Raw genomic sequence first — 18,243 nt, 5'->3', positions numbered from 1 at the left:
TATATTGCTTTTATTTTAGTTTGTTGTTTTCTCCGGTATATATTACTAGGGCTTCTGCTCTCCGAAAAACAGAGATCCGAGGACGTCGCAGAACGGTGGCGTGTATTTGAAGAGGATTTTTCCCCATTTACATTGAAGCGGCTCACCTTACTGCTGCCCCCGGTGTCCGAGCGTCAATTCTTCTTAATCTGGCAGGCACAGAAGCTGCTCGTTGTGCCAGAAGATTTCATTATGAACCGGCTAGATTTGACCCAGCTGGTGTCCAGATCACTGCTGCTGAATCTATAGGAGACCCTTACTGTCTCCTATGCAAATTCTGACAGGTATGCGAGTTACGAACTAACTTGGTCATGGAGAGGCATTTGTTCTTTTCCCGACGCCAGAGACAGGGAAAACTTGTGGAGATGTATGTCAGTGCATTGAAGCACATTGCCAATCGGTGCAATTTCAGGGATATATGTGATAGCCTAGTCTGTGACCGTTTGGTCTATGGTGTCTGGAATGATAAATTACATGACGAGTTACTGCGAGATGCTGCGCTTCTCTAGAGACTGCTGAAAACCACTGTCGCATTGCTGAAATGGCTGACGCTCATACAAAAGTTTTACAACACTCTGCTGGTCGTGAAATTAATGTTGCCGGTATGTCTTATCAAATCTCTCGCCGTTCTCCTCAAGTGCCGACAACTCTATTGTGAGATTAATAGACAATTGCTTTAACTGTGGGGGCTCACTTGCTGCTGTCGTGACCATTGCCCTGCGTATGGAAAATTATGTTGATTTTGCAACAAAATAAATCATTTGTTTAGATGCTGTCGTACAAGTAGCAACAGAGTTCAAACAAGACAATCTGTTAATTCACTTGCCCATGAGAACTTGCTCTCAGAATGCTCTCAACCAGCTCCCATGGATTTGCAGGCTGCTGGCGAAGGTTTTAACGTCGATGTACATTCCTTGTCTGATTTAATGCATAAACAACTAGACCCCAAGGTCGCTTTGCTTGTTAATGGCAAGAACCTTTATCTGAAGGTGGACACCGGCGCAAGATGTAATGTGATTTGTCTAGCTGTGTTTAAAAACTTATAAAAAACAGAGACTGTCACTCCTACGGCTGCCTCCCTTCTCCCATTTGCAGGAGGTCCAGTGCACCCTATCAGTCAAGTTGAGTTACACTGCTTTCTTAACTCACGTGGCCACAACCTGAGTTTCTATGTTGTTCGTGAGAATGTGCCATCTCTACTGGGTGCCAGTGCATGTCAAGACATGGGACTTGTCTCTTTCAGCCCTTCTGCTTGTCATCTGACTACAGCCTGTGACTTAAGCCAACAAATCCTGACACAATACAAAACTTTGTTTGACTACAAGCTGGGCAGGTTGCGTGTTAGGTACACAATTACATTTGACCCCGAGGTGATTCCAGTTGTTCATCCAGCTCATAAGATTCCCCATGCTATGCGGGACCATGTTCAAAGTGTACTCAACAGAATGGTGTCTCTAGGTGTGATTTCTCCCGTCGCTGACCCCTCGGATTGGGTTTCCACCATGGTAGTGGCAACAAAGAAGAATAAAGACGAAATACAGATTTGTATCAATTCTAAGGACTTAAACACAGCCATTAAACGACTTCACTATCCCATGCACATTGTGGACGAGATTGCAGCGCAGATGGCTGAGGCAACTGTATTCACAGTACTAGATGCGAAGAGTTCATTCTGGCAGATTTCACTGGAACACAACTCCTCCATGTTAACCACCTTCAGCACACCGTTCCGGCGTTACAGATTTCTTCGCATGCCCTTTGGCATAAGCTCTGCTAGTGAAGTATTTCAACAAGCTATGGAGCAGTTGTTTGCATGTTACCCATGCTCCATTGTAGTGGATGACATCCACGTTGCGGGACGAACTGTTGAAGAACACGATGCTAAACTGACGAAGGTCCTGGATCGCGCCAAGGCCATCAACCTCAAGCTAAACCCTCAAAAATGCTAATTCAGGGCGAGGTGAAATACATAGGCCATGTGTTTACTAAAGAGGGCCTAAAAACTGATGCCGCGAAAACCAGTGCGATCAATGAGCTCCCAGCACCCACAGACGTGCTCGGTCTGCAGAGATTACTTGGCATGGTTAACTACTTGAGCAAATTTATTCCGGACTTCAGTGAAATATCAGCCTCGTTGCACCAGCTTACACACAAAGACACTGCTTGGACCTGGCACGAGCAACAGCAAAGGGCATTCGACACTCTTAAGCAGAAGTCTTGTGCTCCTACTCTCGCTTACTTTGATCCTAAACGACCAGTCACACTGGCTTGTGACGCTTCACAACACTGACTAGGCACGTCTTCAAAATGACGGTAGCGGCAATAAGCCTGTTGCCTATGCCTCACGCATTATGACTGACACAGAACGACGATATGCCCAAATTGTGAAAGAGCTGTTGGCGGTTGTTTTCGCCTGCAAGAAATTTAACAACTTTATCTTCGTACAAACAGTCAAGATTGAAACTGACCACCAACCTCTGATCAGCATTTTTAACAAACCGATTCATCCATTGTAAGGCGCCTACAACGGATGCTGCTGCGACTTCATAAATATGACATTGTTCTGATCCACAAACGTGGTAAGGATATGCACCTGGCAAACACTCTCTTGCGTGCACCCCAGAACACCTGTGAGGGTCCGTCCTCGCCGGATGATCACTTTGTGGTAATGACCGTGTCATTTATTCCCTCGTCCTGTAGGCAGGACTTGGTTGCCCACTCTGCTGCTGACAGTACTCTACGGTCGCTCGCCTCCGTCATTAAGCGCAGCTGGCCAGACAAACCTTCCGCTGCCAGTCCGGCCTTTCTTTGCCATTAGCGATGAGCTAGTGCTGCAGGATGGCATTGTTGTAAAAGGACACAAGGCTGTGGTCCCTTCTTCACTGCACAGCAAGTATTTAACACTGTCCATGCAAGGCACCCAGGAGCTGAAGCCACCGTCCAAAGGGCAAGAAGCATGTTTTGCTGGCCTGGCCGACTACATCATTGAGAATGTGGCGTCCTGTGCAGTGTGCCACAGTTTGGCACCTCAACAACAAAAGCAACCACTTCTTTCACATCCAGCTCCTGCACTCCCGTGGTCTATAATGCCAAATTACATATTTGAGTGGCATGGCAAGCAATACCTGGTACTTGTCAATTCTATACAGGATGGTTTGACATCGTTTTTCTTAGCAGCCCCACCTCGCGGGGTAGTTTCGAAGCTTGCTCGCCATTTTGCAGACCACGGAGCTCCGTGCGTACTGTTATCTGATAACGGCAGTCAATTTACCAGCCAACACTTCAAGGAGTTTGTTGCACGCTGGGGTTTTGCCACCACCAGCCCTGAATATCCACAGTCGAATGTACCAGCTGAGCAGGCTGTCAAGATTGCCAAACAGCTCATGGAACGTTCGTACAGAGCTAATTCCGACATGTTCCTGGATCTACTCAACTTACTATCTGACTCGTATCTGGTCATTGCCGATGGCGGCACCTATGGGCATAACAGACAACATATCCTGCCTGTGAATTAGTCAGCTCCACCTCCGTATTTTCCAGACCGTACAAGTGTACTTCCGTCCGTGTCCAGTGGCATTAATCCGCCTACACCAGCACAACAACCCACTTCTGCAACAGCTGCTTTGCCAGTGGCGACGCCCCCTCCACCTGCGCCACAGTCCCTTTTCATCACCCTGAATGCTGGTTCAGTCTCCGTCACCTGTGAAGCCACTTGCTCTGTCCCCGGTGGGGAAAACCGGAGATGGTCTTTATCGCACACGTGCTGGTCATGTTTGCAAGCCCACGTTGAAATACCCAGGCTATGTTTGACTCGTCCTGCTTCTTATCAATTGCTATACATGCCTTATTCAGTCAATGGTTTTAACTGACATTTATTTCTTTAAGAGGGAGGATGTAGATCAGTGACTCTTTGTCGCTACGCCCACTAGTTTAACAGAAAGCTTCCCTGCCTTTTCTCTCTCACGTTTAGAGTAACATGTGAAGATGAAGTTACCTGTACTGTAACGTTAATAAAGTCTTTGGAGCTTAATCACAGTGTGTGACTTAAGTTATTCCAACAGCAGAAGCTCAACATCCACCGCCTCGGAGACAGAGAATTCCACAGACTCACAACTCTGTGTGAAAAAGTGTTTCCTCATCTCCGTTCTAAATGGCTTGCATCTTATTCTTAAACTGTGGCCCCTGGTTCTGGACTCCCCCAACATCGGAAACATGTTTCCTGCCTTTAGTGTGTCCAAACCCTTAATAATCTTATACATTTCAATAAGATCCCCTATCATCCTTCTAAACTCCAGAGTATACAAGCCATCCAGGAATTAACCGTGTAAACCTACGCTGCACTCCCTCAATAGCAAGAATGCCCTTCCTCAAATTAGGGGACCAAAACTGCACACAATACTCCAGGTGTGGTCTCACTAGGGCCCTGTACAACAACAGAAGAACTTCTTTGCTCCTATACTCAACTCCTCTTGTTATGAAGGCCAGCATGCCATTCGCTTTCTTCACTGCCTGCTGTACCTGCATGCTTACGTTCATTGACTGATGAACAAACACCCCCAAGATCCCGTTGTACTTCCCCTTTTCCCAACTTGACACCATTTAGATAATAATCTGCCTTCCTGTTTTTGCTACCAAAGTGGATAACCTCACATTTATCCACATTAAACTGCATCTGCTATGCATCTGCCCACTCACCCAACCTGCCCAAGTCACCCTGCATTCTCATAGCATCCTCCTCACAGTTCACACTGCCAACCAGCTTTGTGTCATCTGCAATATTGCATTTTGGTCTTGGAATGGAGATCGAGGAATATCTTTAGCCAGAGAGTGATAAATCTGTGGAACTCATTGCCACAGATTGCCGTGGAGGCCAAGTCATTGGTGGAGATAGATTGGTTCTTCAGTAGTAAGGGCGTCAAAGGTTACAGAGAGAAGGCAGGGGAACAGGACTTAGAAAGTGGATAGAGCAGACTCGATGGGCTGAATGGCCTAGTTCTGCTGCTATGTCTTTTGATCTTTGCCATAATTCAGCATTGATGAAAACACCAAACACCAGCAGTTCTCACCCAACAACCTCCATTACCATTAGGCTAGACTGACATTGCAGTAACCTTTTCCAATACCCCCATCCTCACTTCATCTACTCCCCTCACCCAAACATTCATACAAGCCACTGTTCTACAGCGAGAATAGTTATTGAATGTCTCATGTATTTAAAATAAATATTTTTTTAATATAATAAAACCATGGATGGCGATGGCTTTGATGTAAAAACGACATTTAATTCCCATGGTAATGCTGACGACAATGTCCAATGTAAATTTAAAAATCTTGCAACACTTACGGGCTTGTCCCAATTACGTAACTTTTACGACGACGATCGGCACCCGTCATAGGTCGTTGCAGGTCGCTGAAAATGTTCAAGTCAAGTTTATTTGTCACATACACATACGAGATGTGCAGTGAAATGAAAGTGGCAATGCTCGCGGACCTTTGTGCAAAAGACAAACAACAAAACAACCAAACAAACTATAAACACAATCATAACACACATATTCTTTTACATAATAAATAATGGAAGGAAAAACGTTCAGTAGAGTTAGTCCCTGGTGAGATAGGAGTTTACAGTCCAAATTGCCTCTGGGAAGAAACTCCTTCTCAACCTCTCCGTTCTCACCGCATGGCAACGGAGTAGTTTGCCTGACCGTAGCAGCTGGAACAGTCCGTTGCAGGGGTGGAAGGGGTCTCCCATGATTTTATTTGCTCTGGAGTTACACCTCCTGTTGTATAGTTCCTGCAGGGGGGCGAGTGAAGTTCCCATAGTGCGTTCGGCCGAACGCACTACTCTCTGCAGAGCCTTCTTGTCCTTGGCAGAGCAATTCCCAAACCAGATGGTAATATTTCCTGACAAGATGCTTTCCACCGCCGCTGCGTAGAAGCACTGGAGGATCCTCGGACACACTCTGAATTTCCTCAATTGCCTGAGGTGGTAAAGGCGCTGCCTTGCCTTACTCACGAGTGCTGAGGCGTGTGATGCCCATGTCATATCCTCAGAGATGTGGACTCCCAGATATTTAAAACAGTTCACCCTATCCACAGGATCCCCATTTATCCTCAATGGAGTGTACGTCCCCAGATGATGTGCCATCCTAAAGTCCATGATCAGCTCCTTCGTTTTTTTGATGTTCAAGAGGAGGCTGTTTTCCTGGCACCAGAGTGCTAGATCAGCCACTCTATCTAGGCCTTCTCGTCGTTGTCTGAGATCAGGCCCACCACCACAGTGTCATCAGCAAACTACATTATTGAGTTGGAGATGAACCTAGCCACACAGTCATGTGTGTACAGGGAGTACAATAGGGGGCTGAGGACGCAACCCTGGGGCGATCCTGTGCTCAGGGTGAGGGACTTCAATGTATTCCCTCCCATCTTGACTACCTGGGGCCTGGAGGTGAGAAAGTCCAGGACCCAGGCACACAGGGAGGTGTTGAACCCCAATTCCATTAGCTTCCCAGCCAGTCTGGTGGGGACTATTGTGTTGAAGGCTGAACTGTAGTCTATGAACAGCATTCTCACGTAGCCCCCCTTCTGGCTGTCCAGATGGGAGAGAGCGGTGTGCAAGACCAGGGAGACCGAATCGTCCGTGGATCTGTTCGGACGATATGCGAACTACAACGGATCCATGTTCCGAGGGAGGAAGGCGCAGATGTGATTTCTTCACCAGCCTCTCAAAGCATTTCATGACTACCAAGGTAAGGGCCACCGGACGGTAGTCCTTCAGACAGGCTGGGGAGGCATTTTTTGGTACCGGTACAATGATGGATTTTTTGAAGCAGGCAGGGCCCACGGACTTGTCCAGGGAGAGGTTGAATAATGTAGTGAGCACTGGAGCTAGCTGCGTAGCACAGGACTCGAGTACTCGCCCCGAGATGCCATCGGGGCCTGCAGCTTTTCTCGTGTTCACCCGTGTCAGAGCCCTCCTCACGTCGTGCTCGGACAGCGAGAATGTGTGCACATTCCTCCCTTCAGCTTCGGTAGCCAGCCCGCTGGCGGTATTGTCGATAGTCGGCAGACCTGGAGTGGTGTTGCCCCTCTCGAAACGAGCGTAAAAGGAGTTCAGGTCATCAGCTAGTGAGGTGCCGGCACATGCGGATGAGGAAGGGGTGCTCCGGTAGTTGGTTACAATCCGTAACCCCTGCCACAGGCTTCTGGTGTCCTGCTGCTCCATCTGTGACTCCATCTTGTCTCTGTACCTTCTCTTTGCGTCCTTCACCGCCCTTCGCAGTCGGTAGGACTCTGCCTTGTAGACGTCCATGTTTCCTGATGCCAGGCCAGAGTTGTAGGCAGCGGTGCGAGCATTCAGGGCCACACGAACAGACCTGTCTACCCAGGGTTTTTGGTTCGGAAAGGTGCTTACCCTTACTGTGGGGACGATGTTGTCGGTTACTGTTGCGATGAAGTCCGTGACTGCTTCCGCGAACTCACTGACGTCACTGGAACTTGCTTCGAACATATTCCAGTCGACATCACTCAGTGCATCTTGCAGCATGGCCTCTGACTGGTCAGACCACCGCTTTACATCCCTCGTCTCTACCGCTTCCCGAACTATCCTCTGTTTATACTTCGGCAACAGGAAAATGGCAGCGTGGTCAGATTATCCTAGGGGAGGGAGTGAAACGGCCTTGTAGCCTTTCCTGAACGGTGTGTAGCAGTGGTCCAAAGTTCTCTCCCCCCTGGTGGCACACGTGATGTGTTGGTAGAAGTTCGGCATGACCTTCTTGAGATTTGATTTATTAAAATCTCCAGCCACCACCATAGCCACATCTGGGTACTTGTTTTGATGTCGACATAGCACATCGTGTAGGGCCGAAAGTGCCACGTCGGTGTCCGCCTGTGGTGGAATGTAGACAGCTGTGACGATCACTGAGCCGAACTCCCGGGGAAGGTAGAATGGGCGGCATGAGATAGTCAGGTGCTCCAGGTCCGGCGAGCAGGAACGGGAAAGCATCTTGATATTTCCAGGGTTGCACCAGTTGTTATTGGTCATGTAGCCTTTCCTGAACAGTGTGTAGCATGTTGAGAATCCAGCGGCGACCAGAACAAGGTACGACTCTTTCGGCAACTACTCATGACCATACAGGCTTCACCCCGCGACATGTCGCCGGGGTGTTGCCTGTATGGTGGCGAGTGGTCTCCTCAGTTGCCCAAAGAGTCGTAGCGTCTTTCTAGTCGCCGCTGGATTTTCAACATGTTGACAATTTTCGGCGACCTGCAACAACCTATGACGGGTGCCAACAGTCGTCGTAAAAGTCGCGTAAGTGGGACAGGCCCATAAGACCCAGCGCCAGCTCCTCTATCATTACCTAGCAACCAAATGGAAGCTGACCAGAAATGATTGCCAGGATAACAAAGATTAAATGCGGGGGGGGGGAAGCAACAAATGTCAGTAAGAACAAATTTCCAAAAAAAAAAATCTAAGTAGCATTTGCAAATGTCACTTCTGGATAAGATAAGTCTTGGTTCAGAATGTTGTAGTTTCAAGTTCTAATCTGGTGAAAGAGCATTTATTGGAGCCAAAACCTTCAGTGTACTACTGAGAATGTGTTATGTTATTGAAGATACTGTGTTTTAGATTGCATTTAGTAAAGATTCACACTGCAAGATGTACAAAAAGTATCCAATTTTACCATTCAAAACACAAGGCAGAGCTCAATTAGAAAACTTGTATTCCCCAGTGTCATTTCCAAAATAGATTATATATTTTAATCTGCAACCGCAAGAAATGCAACACCTGTCCCTTCACCTCCCCCCTCTACTCCATTCAAGGACCCAAGCAGTCGTTCCAGGTGCAACAAAGGTTCACCTGTATCTCCTCCAACCTCATCTACTGCATCCGCTGCTCTAGATGTCAGTTGATTTACATTGGGGAGATTAAGCGGAGGTTGGGCGATCGTTTCGCCGAACACCTCCGCTCAGTCCGCAATAACCTACCTGAACTCCCGGTGGCTCAGCACTTCAATTCCCCCTCCCATTCCCAATCCGACCTCTCTGTCCTGGGTCTCCTCCATTGCCAGAGTGAGCAACACCGGAAATTGGAGGAACAGCACCTCATATTCCGCCTGGGTTGCTTGCGTCCTGATGGCATGAACGTTGAATTCTCCCAGTTTTGCTAGCCCTTGCTGTCTCCTCCCCTTCCTTAACCCTCGAGCGGTCTCCTCCCATCCCCCCGCCCTCGGGCTCCTCCTCCTCCTCCCTTTCTCCTTCCTTCTCCCCCCCACCAGTCTGAAGAAGGGTTTCAGCCCGAAACGTCGCCCATTTCCTTTGCTCCATAGATGCTGCTGCACCCGCTGAGTTTCTCCAGCATTTTTGTGTACCTTAGATTATATATTGATTTGTTTTGTTACAATGATGGGTGATGTATTGTGTGCAATGTTTACCTACATTATCACCATAACTGTGCTTTATAAAAACACGTGCTAACATGGCCAGTTCCTTGTACCCTCACCCCTGTTAGAAGGAAGATTGTTCGTTTAAGTCCCATTTCAGATGCTCCAGCGTAGAAACACCAAACTGACGTTCCAGTATAGTGCAATATTTACATCATTAAAAATCAGATTAGTTGCTTCTTAACATATCCCTTTTCAAAAACCGATTGACGCAGTTGCTAGATTGCAACAGTGACTACAGTTCCAAAATAATTCAGAATATCCAGAGAATATAAACTCAATATAAATGCATGCCTTTCATTCCAGAGATTGCAATTAAGTTTGTGACGTGGGGAACATATACAAATCCGTTCTATCAAATTTACAAGGTTATGGCATCATTTAACCTTTTTCAGTTGTAGCTGGCCAATGTGCCAGTTGAACATTCATCACTACTTTCTGGTGCGAGTGGGTGGTGGAGTTGATGATCATGTGAGAGAATAGTTTAGAAGGAAATAATTGCCGGATTGGGATTAAAAGAAATGTCACCTATGCATGTCCTCCAGAGACATTGCCTGACCCACAGTTACCACCCAATATTCTTCTAGTGTTTCCCGACTTATCAGGCAGCATCTGCGGAAGATAACGTTTCAGGTCAGGACTTCTTCAGACTGTGAAAGATCTCCCTTAATCTGAAGAAGGGAACAGACTCAAAACACTACAGGTTCATTTCCTTCCACAGATGCTGCCTAACCCACTGAACTCCTCCAGCAGTTATTTTGCTGCTCAAGATTCCAGTATCTGTAGTCTTGTATATCTGTCTCCTATATTATCTTTGCTGCCATGTCACCTTCTATCATATGGTGGCTTATTACTTGAATTGGGACTGTCCTCATGTCAAAACTTTGCTCTGGAAACTTTTTTTTTTTTAACCTTAGCTTGAACCTTCAGACTTTATCACAGAATCAATTTCCTCGCAGCCTTATTTATTGTTGCCCTTTAATTAGTTGGGCAATTTTCTTGTAGGAGTTTCCCAACTGATGTCAAGCAGGGTTTATTTTTAGCACACCAACTTGCCACAAAACAATTCAACGTGAATTATAAAAAATGTGAATATTTGAATGAATGATTAAATATCTACTGCTTTTAAGGGCGAGATCAAGAATAGTTGCCCAATAATTCTAACAGGCAATTCAGCATCTCGCTGCAGATTGAGATTTTAATCATTTGGTAAACATGGTAACATTTCACAGCAAGGTGAGGAGAGCTTGGTATTCTCATACAGTACATCATTCAGAACCTCTGCATGTTCCACTAAATACGAAAATCTAGTAGCGGCCATACGCAAAGTTTTGCAGATACTCAACGGGTCAGGCAGCGTCTGAGGAGGGAAGGCACATGACATATTTGAAGAAGGGACCAAATCCGAAACCTCGCCTGCCCATCCCCACAGAAGTTGCCTGACCTGCTGACTTCCTCCAGCACTTTGTGTTTTGCCCAAGATTCCAGCAAGTGCCCTCCTTTGTGAATCCAGTAGCCACTACTGGGCATTGTTCACCTCTCTACCTGGTGGACTGCTGTTTTCATTGCCCATTAATTCCTTGGCACCAAAATAACCTAAATATCATGAACCTGGATTGTGTATTCTACAGATTACCTGTGGATCCGCTGCTGAAAAAAGTTGATAAATACAAGCAATTTGGCACGAATTTTAAATGCAGCAAAAAGTGATAGTTTCTGCGGAAGCACAATCTAGACAAGAAAAAAAATAATAAATTTACAATTGTTGAATCTCATTCCTCAGAAAAAATTAACACCAGAGTTTTTTTGTCAATTGAATTTGTTTTAGTGTTACTCTTACCTATCTGCTTTGATAACCTCTGCACTTACCAATTGCTATTTTATTTATGGTTCACCTGCTGTATATTTCCCCGATTGAATTCTCCATTGCCCAATGAGGATTCTTAAATCTGATCGTCTGAAGAGTCGCACTGCAGCTTTACCTGCTCACAGAGCTACAAAGAAGCCAACCCCGAATTAGATAGTCGACAATTATAACTCCAGTCAAAGAGTGGTCAAATTCCTGTAAAATAATTAGAGGAATAGATCGGGTAATCTCACAGAATCTCTTGCCCAGAGTAGGGGAAATCAAGAACCAGGGGACATAGGTTTAAGTGGAGGGAGGGGGAGATTTAATTAGAACCCGATGGGTAACATTTTCACACAAAGTGTGGTGGGTGTATGGAATGAGCTGCTGGAGGAGGTAGTATCCCAATTTTTAGAAACATTTAGACAGGTACATGAATAGGACAAATCTATAAGGGTATGGGCCAAACGTAGTAAGGTGAGACAAGTGTAGATGGGACATGTTGGCCAGTGTGGACAAATTGGGTCGAAGGGTCTGTTTCCACACAGTAAAACTCTATACAACAAAACCCAGAACATATTTTAGCAGAATTAGACAAGGTACTTTTGAAACCAATGTCATTACAAAATCCCAAAAACAATTATTGGAATTATTACATCAGTCATGTGGATTATTTAAAAAAAAACTAGTTTTAAAATTTGTGTTTACCTCTGCCATTTGAAATGCCTAAGAGCATTATTGACAAGTCAACCTATGAAGATATAATTAGCAACCTCACTCCGAGCTTGCCTCGTTCTCTTCATGCGTGACTCCATATTTTTTATTTCTGTTTTAATGATCACCTTGAGCAAACCACAAAGAACAGGAGAAACTCAGAGGGGGAGCAGTGAGAGAGGCTGTTGCTGAACACTCGTCAGAGAGAGGAGGAGAACTTCGTCAATGTAGACATACCTTGAGCAGATTTTGCAGTAGAGCAGACAAAATGTGTAGGAAGGAACTGCAGATGGTGGTTTTAATCGAAGATAGATACAAAATGCTGGAGTAACTCAGCGGGACAGGCAGCATCTCTGGAGAGAAGGAATGGGTGACGTTTCAGGTCGAGATCCTTCTTCAGACTCAGGCAATATATGTGGAGGGAATGGATAGATTCGGGCTAAAGGATCCCAATCCAAATGTTGCCTATCTATTCCCTTCATAGATGTTGGCTGATCCACCGAGTTCTATTTTATTTATAATATTTCCAAAAATAAACTTTAGAATATATTCAATTCCGAATGCACCAAAACAAGTCACATTTGATATCATTATCATAGCAAGTAAATTAGATACCATCATGAAGTAACCTTCATTTAAAATTAGATTTCTATGCAATCTAAAGTTACAAAATTTGCTCTTTCATTGACTCAGTAAATAATCAAATAACATTGACAGTAATATTTTGGATATGCTTCTTAATGTTTGTTGGGGTTGTGGGTGGTTCTCTTCACAACTACATTTTGGAAACCAAAAGAAAAACAGGTCATCTTTCCACTCGGTATCCATTCAAATACACCTCACAATGTTTTGCACTTTTAAATAACCCCACCCACAAGAAATGTTGGTAATCTATAATATTACAACAAGTCATGTTTGAAATATTTAACAATGTACTACAGCAATCATCTAAATTATTTTAAGGCCAAGGGCTGTTGTGGGCTTCCTCCATTACTATTTTCTTGGACAGCTCGTTCCATGTACCCACTAACCTCTGTGTGAAAAGGTTTCCCTCTCAGGATCCTACTAAATCCTGGGTCCTCTAGTTCTTGGTTCCCCAACCCTGGGAAAATTACTTTGTGCATTCAACCTATCTATTCCCCTAATGAATTTTGTTTTACACCTCCACAAGATCAACCCTCAGCCTCTTGCGCTTTAAAGAATAAAGTGTCAGCATACCCAACTTCTCCCAAAGGCTCAGGGCCTCAAGCCCTGGCAACACCCTTGTAAATCTTAAACATAGAAACATAGAAAATAGGTGCAGGAGTAGGCGGTGAATGGCAGTGCTGGCTCGAAGGACCAAATGGCCTACTCCTGCACCCATTGTCTATCATCTATTGTTAAACCTAAACACAGCACTCCAAATCTGGCCTCACAAATGTCTTGTACAACTGTTACATAATTCCCTAACTGATGAATGTCACCATGCCAAATACCTTCTTCACCACCCCATCTATGTGTGATGCCAATATCAGAAGAACTATGTACTTGTACTCCTAGAACCTTCTGCTCTACATTAATCCCTTGGGCCCTATAATTAGCTGTCAAGTGAATTTAATCAATGCAAAACAAAGTTAAGGGCCTGTTCCACTTAAGCAATTTTTTCGGCGACTTGCTGGCACTAGTCATAGTTGCAGCAGGTTGTTGAAAATTTTCAACATGTTGAAAATCCAGCGGCGACCAGAAAAAGGTACGACATGTCGCGGGGGTGACGCCTGTTTGGTGGTGAGCAGTTGCCCTAAGAGTCTACCTTTTTCTGGTCGCCGCTGGATTTTCAACATGTTGAACATTTTCAGCAACCTGCTGCGACTATGACGGGTGCCGGCAAGTCGCCGAAAAAAAATCGCGTAAGTTGGACAGGCCCTTTAGACATCTCAGGAACGAACATCAGGCAGATCACAACAACTATAACACTGTCCTTGGCTGACACAATGACACAGGTGGTAGAGCCGATGCTTCACAGCTCTTGGGCCCAGAGTTCAATTCTGACCTTCGCTGCTCTCTCTCTCTGTAGAGCTTGCATTGTCCACCAGCCAGGCAAGGAGACTGTCAATATGCCTCTTGCTGTATTTCATCTAGGCTAAAAAAAAAACCCTGCTGGTGGCAGTAAAACCTGCCCTCTAGAGGAAACTAGAGAACTGGCAAATGTTTACACATTTGATGAAGTAGTCAGCATATTGAGACTTGCCAGAGGTGCAAAATGCAGTTCTGATAACCACTGAAGTTTGGCCATATAGATTTGGCATTGTTCATTCCGATGCTGCTGCTTTGATGCTAGTATTGACATCAATTTGTGACACCCACATTATTCAGCCTTAAATGCCAATGGCCAAGGATGATAAATTTTGACCTTTCACTCAAGTTGAGCTACATTATCTCAGCTTTCAGATGTCACAGCACATGCTCAGAGCTTGGAAGGAGAGATGCAGATTTGTAAGTGCACATTTCTGAATGTTAGTCCTCAATGTTTGCACCAAGTCCAAATAAAAAACAAAATATTTGCCATTCGGTTTTTTGACCAAATAATCAATTCAAAAAGAAAAACAGGTTGGCATGTTGTTACTGTACGTTTTTTTCCCCCAATTATAATAATTAAATGTGTTAAAATACCATGAACTCAATAGGCCCAAAAGTAATTGCGTCAAATTAGTTACGGGTAAGAGGGGAAAAAAACAGCATAAATACCAGCACACGCAAAGAGCAAAGCTGCAAGACTCATTAAAACAAAATAAATTCAACCTAGCTGTATTGCTATCAAGTTGTAAGGCTGACTGAATGTTTACAAGAATACGAGCTGTGCAACTCAATTACACTTTGTATTTGCGGAAAAGCACAATGGTTAAAGATTATATTGGTGGCAAATAGCTTCATTATTGCAGGAGATGGCATTTTATGAAACAGCGGGAGCTGCTGCTTTGATGCTAGTAATGACATCAATTTGTGACATCCACATTATTCAGTCTTAAGATACTGCACAACAAAAAAAAAGCTACAATGCTTTTGACAAATCCTGCAACACGGTATCAGATACGATCATACACAACACACTGTACCAAAGGCTCTGTACTTTAATACACATTTCATTATTCAGTAAAATTCAAACATGCAAACCTTTACTTTAAAATTGTTAGTACAATTCATTGAACTAGCTGAGAGGAAGGATTCTTGTACCAGATAATCATACTTTGTTCGTTTGACAAAAAAAAAGAAATGTTTCGTAAAATTATATAATCAGTTCCAGGAATTAATGGCATGATGATTATAACAGTGAAATAGATATTCATAGGACAATACATGCGTAGTGTTTGATCACAGGGTTATTTCAGAAATACTAAACATCCAATTCTCATGAGAGATGAGGTTGGGAGCTAATTATGTCACACTCTACCATGAGAGATGCAACCATGTAATTAAGTGCTAACAGCATAATTAATGTTCTGTGCAATATGTTGGTGAGTCTCTAAGTGGAAAAGCTGGAAGTGTTTTTGGAGAGAGTTTTAATTGATGGATTAAGTACTCTTGCAGCTGGAGAGCACATACGGTATAATCGGGGTTATCTCTTGGTCCACCAATCTAAGTTTCACCTTTCAGGCTGTTTTTCAGCCTTGCAGCATCATCCAATTACCGAATTGAAACTGCTTTTGTTTACACATGAGCATATCACTGGGAGTGTTGGAACATAGAACAATACAGCACAGGAACAGGCCATTTGGCCCACAACATCCACACCAAACATGATGCCACGTTAAACTAATCTTCCCTGCCTACACACGATCTGTAGCCCTCCACTCCCTGGTTTAGGTTTATTATTGTTACATGTACCGAGAATTACATTGAAAAGCTTTGCTTTGCATGCTTTCCAAACAGATCAGATATACCATACATAAATACAATATACCATACATAAATCCATGTACCTATCTAAAAATTATTTAAATGTAACCATCTTACGTATCTGCCTCCATCACCACTGCTGGCAGTGCATTCAAGACACCCACCACTCTCTGTGCTGCCCCCAATTATGCAGGGCACATACAGTCATAGCGCGTGGAAACAGGCCCTTCAGCTCAACCTGTCCACGCCAACCAACATGCCACACCTACACAAGTCCCACCTGCCTGTGTTAGGCCCATATCCCTCTAAACCAATCCTAACCATGTACTGCTCCAAATACTTTTTAAACATTGTGGCAATATCTGCCTCAACTACCTCCTCTGGCTGCTCATTCCATATCCGTATCACCCTTTGTGTAAAAAAGGTTGCCCCTCATGTTGCTATCAAATCTTTCCCTCACCCTAACCTTAAACATATCCTCTGGTTCTTGATTCCCCTACTCTGGGTAAAAGACAGTCTTCTACTTCAGAAAAACTTTAGTCATACCGCGCGGAAACAGGCCATTTGCCCCAACGAGTCTATGCCGACCAACGAGCACACCGCACACCACCACTATCCAACACACTAGGGACAATTTACTATTTTTACCAAGGCCAATTAACCTTCAAACCTGTACATCTATAGAATGTGGGAGTAGACCGGAGGACTTGGAGAAAACCCAGTCAGTCACAGGGAGAACATACAAACACCATACAGCCAACACCCGTAGTCAGGATCGAACCAGAGTCACTGACGCTGTAAAGCAACAACTCTACCGCTGCTCCATTGTGCCGCCCTAAATCAGCCTGAGATCGTGCATTGTGGATTTCCTTTTCATTAGATGCCTATGGTTATTGGACCACTCACTTGCTCCAGATTAAAAGGTACAATTTTGAAATCTCACATGGGTCCTAGCTACACCCAGCTTTTTGTTGGATACGTGGAACAGTCCTTGTTCTCGGCTTATTTGGGAATATTCACCCCCCAACTCTTTCTCGGAGTCTTAACAAATACATTGGTGTCGCATTCTACACACAGATACAATTCCAACATGTCATGACTTCCATTGACTTTGTCCATCCTGTGTTCATCATTACATGGCTCATCTCAAGTCACTAACATATTTTACGTCCACAGACTCCCACATCTACTTTGATTTTATACCCGTTCACCATCCTTGGTGGCAATGGTCTCTTCTCCACAATATTTGGCACCTGCAATTACAATGAAATAGTGCCAGACTTTGTCAGGTCAACCAAGCAACAGCCACAGAATTGCTGTGATATTTCAAATCCACATCAGCAATTCAATGCCAAGTTATATGGGCTTGTTATGTGGGCCAAGTTATATAATCATTGAGGTTCCACTGCCAATAACTGGTATTCTAGGCACCAAAAAGCATACCTTTACCTCAAGTGTGGTGTTAGGACAGTAACTCACGACTCCACACAGTCATTTCCAACCCAAAATGAAAACGTGAATACTGTTCTGGGAAGGAAAACTGCAATTCATCTTTCATAAAACAGGCGCATCATATCTACCCACACTTCCAATCTCACTGAACCGCTTGCAATCTTTGAAGCCCAGTCACCTAAATACGAAGTTTCAAACAAACGCAAAATATCTCAACATATTAAAAATGCTGTAAAAGAAATGTTTAAATAAGATATTGTTTTAGTACCTCAAGCAGATCATGTGTGTTGATGTACAAATCAGTGCCTGCAAGATTGTTAGTCGAAATGATGGCAATAAATAATTTGTAGTTGTTGAATCATTGTTTTTTTGTTAAACACCTTAAATGCTCGTTGTATGCATCGTGTACCACCTAACGAACAATGATTGTACATAGTCTTTTATATGTAAAGTCAACAAAAACCCCACACACAAACCCACCAGCACCAAAGCAGATAACGGAGTAGCAATGCAAAAATTACAATTAAAATGTGCTTGACAGTATTACATTTCAAAGTTGTAAAGTAATCTTCTTAATTATTAACTCATTAATTTAAGCAGTACGCAAGATTGTGTTGGTGAAGTATCAGATATAAAGTTAAAAGAATTAACGAGTTCAGTAAAAGCAAATAAGAAATAATATTTATATCAGAATACTTTTGGCAAACCTGTTAATGTCTTCGCTTACCAAACTCCTAACTTCAGACTATCAGCGTAGCATTTGGCAAAACTCTATGGGAGCACCAGTGCCTTGAAGTGACTGTCATATCACTACTAGGATAAATACTTAGCCTTTAAAAAAATAAAAAAATAAACTTGCTCTGACATTTTTCAAAA

General features: G+C 44.0%; 1 protein-coding gene across 2 annotated transcripts in view; it reads right to left on the bottom strand.

The window, feature by feature from the left end:
* Window positions 1–18,243, bottom strand: part of camkmt (calmodulin-lysine N-methyltransferase) — a 295,734-nt gene that overhangs the window by 256,227 nt on the left and 21,264 nt on the right. The window lies entirely within an intron of this gene.

Source organism: Leucoraja erinacea, chromosome 8 (genome assembly GCF_028641065.1).
Source record: "Leucoraja erinacea ecotype New England chromosome 8, Leri_hhj_1, whole genome shotgun sequence".
Taxonomy (NCBI): Eukaryota; Metazoa; Chordata; class Chondrichthyes; order Rajiformes; family Rajidae; genus Leucoraja; species Leucoraja erinaceus.
Note: the sequence above shows the minus strand (reverse complement) of the source record. Positions and strands in the feature narration are given on the sequence as shown.